Here is a 5328-nt window from a genome sequence, read left to right as displayed (position 1 = left end):
GTCACGCGCAGTCACGCAGACGCCCGTGCTGCACCCGCACGTCTCCACCTACTGCCCCCGGGGGCCCAGGGCAGCTGAGCCCAGGAGGAAGCAGCCCCTCAGTCCTCAGTGGGGAGGGGGAGGCTCAGCGCTCAGTGAGCCTGGGGGCTCAGGCTGGGATCGCCGAGGCCCAAGGATCCTCTGTGCTAACCACGCCGGCCCGAAACCACACGGTTCACAGGCAGCAGTGCCCAGGGTGTCATGCAGCACGTTTGGATGTCCTCTAGGACTCACGGCCGCCAACGCTGCAGCACACGAGTGGACACAGGACTGGGGACATCTTCTAGGGACAGGCCAGGCGGGAGACCCCTTGGTCTGGCCCCTCCATGAGCGCTCCTGGAACCTCGGCATGGGAGACTTCTCCTGAAGATCCAAGTTGTGGAGCGGGGACCTTGCCCTGAAGTGCCAGAGCCCGTGTCCTGAAGGACAAGTGGCCACTCCACGTGGGCATTCCAGGCTCCCACGTCACCCAGACAGGAGGACGGTGCTGCACTGCTGCCCTGGGCAGGCCTCACGGGGCAGCTGTGGAGGCCATGGGCTGGTGAGGACCAACCACAGGCACTCCCACCTGTGCCCCTGGGAGGGGCTGGTGGACTCGTCCACGCCCCCCGCCCGCCACAGTGACGTCCGCCACAGAGCAGGCCCGTCTGTGGGAGGGGAGCTGGCTCGGTCGGTTGGGTCTCAGGTCTGCTGCCGCTGGCCTGGTCTGTCCTTCTAAGGTCTGTACGACCCCTGCAGAGACGGGGCAGCCTAACCCCAGTGCCCTCACGGCACTGGGTGAGGTGGTCCCGACCCCTTGGCATCTGGTGAGGGTCCATGTTGGCACTGGGGTCAACCCCGTGTGCTGCAGACACTGGTTTTCTCCTGCATTCACCGAGGTGCAGAGCCCTGAGGCTTCTGAGGCCACCAGAGGCCTCCTGCAGCAGGTCAGGAGTGCGTGCGGCTCACTCGTGCCTGGTCAGAACCCGTCTTGCTGGCCATGTCCACGTTCTCGCCCTGTAGCAGGGTTCTGGCCGGGGGAGGGGCACTGTGCCCTCGAGGCTCTGTGGTCTCCTCCCCCAGCACTCTCCAGTGCTGGACCTTGGCCTGGCCATCCTCACTGTCTGCTCCAAACACAAAGTAGGGCGTTGACCTCGACTGCCCAGGACTGTCAGGCACCTCTGCATCAAGTGGCCCCCGGACAGCAGGGGCAATGTGGCCAGGCCTGGGGAGAAGAGCCCATGGTTGCTCACAGCCTGGCTGTAGCTCCTGGTGGGAATCCCAGTTCTGTTTTGCTCCCTGAATTTCTCTTTGGCGCTCACTCCTGTGCTCACTGGACCGACTCAGAAGCTGCTGCTCTTGACAGGTCGGCATCACCTGTGACTTAGCCGTGCATACATAGGATTCTCCTGTGCCCAGAAAATTCCCAGCACCTCATGCATCTGCATTTTGGCTGGTATTTTATTCTTTTCTTGTGTTTCTTAGAACTCCACAAAACAAGTCTTAACTATTCTCATGGTTACCATTTGTGCCACAGATATTAGTTTTGGCTTCCCGTGTTTTCCGTCCTCCCATCCTGGAGGCTAGCCTTTTCCTTGGCCTGTGTCCATCCCGAGCACCTGGGCAGCAGGGTGGAGGCGGAAGAGAGCAGGACAGAGCTCAGGCTGCTGTGCAGGGCCAGCCTGGGAATGAGGGCTGAACGGAGGTGGGGTCGTGGTCAGTGGTGGTGTCTGGCTGCTGGCCTGGCGGCCTTCCCCCCTCCTCCCGGAGCTCAGATACCCTAGCTGCAGCCATCCTTGCCAAGGTCTGCCTGTCAGGGCTCCAGGACAGCCTCGGATGGTGGAGGCAGATGCAGGTGGTGGACCAGCTCTGCCAACAGGTGCCACTTCAGCTTCCCAAGTTTCCTGGTTTTGGCCCCGATGTGAGTGTCCCCCGAGTCACAGGTGTGGGTGGCAAGCCCATCTGCAGTTCTGGAAGCAGCTCAGAAGCCACCCCACTGAATACGTGGAGATCTCCAAAGCAGTGGCAGCAGAGGCCCCTGGGACTCACATCAAGTCCACAACCCTTCCACGGTACTTTACTGTGACTGGAGGACTGGACTCTGCTGCCTCATCTGTCCCCCCTTCCTGCCTTCTCCTGGAGGTGAGCTTTCACTCTGCCCCCTTTGCTGGCGTGGGGCCGACTCTGCTGCTCAGCAGCTGCTGAGCTCTGCCTCCAGCAGCCACAGGCCATCCCTCCCCAGGAGCTCTGCTGCTGGCCACGTGCAGCAGCCTGCAGCCTGGGCTTGCCTTGCCGTCTTATCCCTGAGCCAGCAAGCAAGCGTGCGTGGGTCTGCTGTGACCGTCTCCCGCTCCAGCGCCTCATCCCGGCACCCAGATGCCCATCTGCAAAGTCTTCATTCCTGCCCTGGGCCCTGCCCTGGGGGGCGGTGCCTCCCTGCATCTGCCACAGACCTCCTCGTGGAAGTCCCCAGTCCCGCACTGTGCTCTGTCCTGTGGTGGCTTCCTTCTGTCCCTGGCTCAGGTCTCGGATCTGCCGACTGTCTGCACTGGATACCTATCTGCTGTGCTTGAGAGCAAAGTGTTTGCATTTTGAAGTTCTGCAGATTTGGGAATATTTACAGAGACTTTACTGGTTGAGCATCTCTAATCCAAAAATTCAAAATGCAAAACCAAGTGTCAGGGCAGAGCTCGAGAACGCTGGGATTCTGGAGCATTTGACTCCTGGATAAGGGCGCTTGACCTGTGCTTTAACTCACGTTTGGGGGAATTCTGGCTGTTGTCTTTTCTGACGCCCGCCTCACCCCGTGAACTCTGCACACACGTGTGGCAGTCCCCCCCCCCCCCCCCCCGCTGCAGAGGCCCAGCGAGGCCCTACACCCCGGTCTCTGGCGGGCACACATCCCCAACTTGTACCTCCAGCCTGTGGGGCACTTCTCCTGCCTTCGAGGTTTCTTCCCCATGAATACGTGAGCAAATAGAAGCTTGGCAGCCAGCAACTGCTGCAGGTCTGGTGGTCAGGAGACAAAGCTGGCTGACTGGCCTTCGCCCCTCCCTAACCACCTGACTTCACTGCCCCTGAATCCTATAAACCAACAGGAGCTCTTTATGGCCAGATTCATTTCTTGAAGGTCAAGTTAACAAGCCCCAAAGAATATGACTTCTGCAGTGTGACATGACACACGAAGCCCAGGGTGGCACACCAGCCTCAGTGTGAAAAGGAGTCGGCCTTGTCTCACCAGCAGTGCAAGGTCACATGGGAGAGGAACGACCTTACATAGGAATGCAGTGAAGGTCTCGAAGCTGGAATTTTTGTTCCTAATGCAAGATGGAGCTGGCTCTCTGATGGCCGCTCCACCTCATGTCCGTGTCTCTGAAAGGAGCAACAGAAACTTGGCTGTCACAGTTTGAAAAGAGCCAACTAGTGGGGCACAGTGGTGTGCCCCTGAAATCCCAGCAACTTGGGGTTTCCGCAAGTTCCAGGCCAGCCCCAGCCACTTCGCGCAACACTACCCTAAGCAACTCAGACCAGGTCTCAGTGTAAAAGACAAGAAGGGCTTTGTGCTAAGAGAAAATATGAAAAGGCCAAAGCAAGGCCCTCTCAGCAGGGACCCAGCCTCGTGCCTTGCTGCCACGCCTGCGCACGGGCTTGAGCGGGCCTGCACACAGGCCGGGACAACGACAGCTCACACGTAGTGTGAGTGCTGCACACTGGGGGTCGTTCACTTTCCAGTGCAGCTGTCAGTCCCTGGCTTGAGGTGTCACCGTCTGCTGCTCCATGTGCTACCTGGAGGTGCTGACAAGCCTTAGCCTTCTCCTGCTCCTGAAACAGAAAGAAATCCAGGGATGCTCAGACGTTCCGACAGGTTACCATCATTTTGATCGGAAGTTGCAGGTCGCCCAAGGTCCCTGCCTACAGTGGGAGGACCAGATTTCCACAGGCAACTCTGCAAGAGAGCAGGGCCTGGGACATGTGTGGTGGAAGAGCAATGTGGGCAGCCCAGGAAGCTCACCAGCAAGAGATCACACCTGGCCATGGCCTGGGCTCACCACAGCTCTGGGTGGGGACAGTTCTGCAGCAGGAATCCACAGGCCTAACTCCACCCTGCACCCACCGTAGGGCCAGGTGACACTCAGCTGGAAGCTGCTGACTCAGCAGACATGGTCAAGCCGTGGACACAAGCCACCCCTGCCCCAACAACAAAAACTGGCAATGCAGGAAGGTCTAGAGGTGAAATTAGGTCATGAGAGCTGTGCCCTGTCAGTGTCGTGATCCTTTTGGTGGACTCATAACTCGAATGGCCCAGCTGGATGGAAACGAGGCACGTGGCCGGCTGGAGGAGGTGGGTCAGGGGCGTGCCTTCAGGGTTTATTTTGTCTCTCCTCTCTGCTTCCTGGCTGCATGAGCTGACATCTGCCCCAACCATGCCCTCTGCCATGATGTTCTGCCTCACCTCTGGCCCAGAATGATGGAATGGGCTGACCAGGTACTAGACCTTTAAACCTTGAGCAAAAATAAACTTTTCCTCCTCTAAGCTGTTCCTGTTGGGAATTTTCACTACAGTGATGCAAAGTTGCCTGACACACTTGGGGACCAGCTCCCTGGCCCTCCAGACACTCGGTGCTGGAACCCAGTGCAGGAACTGAAGGAGCTATGTGGGCGATGGAGGACCCGCACACACCCGCAGAGCCAGGTGATTCCAGAGCGTGCACACCTGCTGGAAGCGAGCCCCCAGCTGGCACCACGAGGTACAAGAGTAACACCCCACCAAGTCCTAACCAGACTGCAAAGGACGGATGCTGTGATCACACTACGAAGCTCTGGGCATGCCTGGCAGAAGGACACTCGCAGAGCCCATGCAGAGCAAGCTGAGTGTGAGCTGAGCTGCGTGGCCCTGCAGCAAGAGGGCATCCACACACGAGAAGGCTTCTCTCTGCAGAGGGCACAGCAGCTCCCGGACTGGACACGGTGCAGAGGTGAGCGGATACAGCTTTCCTCTTCAGAACTTCTTTGACAGGAAGAGCACACACTGGAAGAGCTGAGCGGCGGCAGGGGCGAGGGTGGCGCTGTGCCCCAACCTTGGAAGTGACAAAGGTTAGATGCAGCTGTTGGGGGAAGTCCTGATCAGAGAGGCTGCAGCTGGAGCCTCCGTGCCTGCGACTCCCACTTCCAGCACTGAGGAAAGGAAGGCCTGTGGTCGGTGCAGACCAGCCCACGGCAGCCACGCAGGCCAACGCACGGACGTGAAAGCTGGGAAGTGCAATCAGATCACTCTCTGCTTCTAAAGAGAAGCCCTCAGTCAACCAAGTA

This window comes from Sciurus carolinensis, chromosome 5 (genome assembly GCF_902686445.1).
Source record: "Sciurus carolinensis chromosome 5, mSciCar1.2, whole genome shotgun sequence".
NCBI classification, from domain to species: Eukaryota; Metazoa; Chordata; class Mammalia; order Rodentia; family Sciuridae; genus Sciurus; species Sciurus carolinensis.
The sequence above is the reverse complement of the archived record's forward strand: the minus strand, read 5'-3'. Positions refer to the sequence as shown.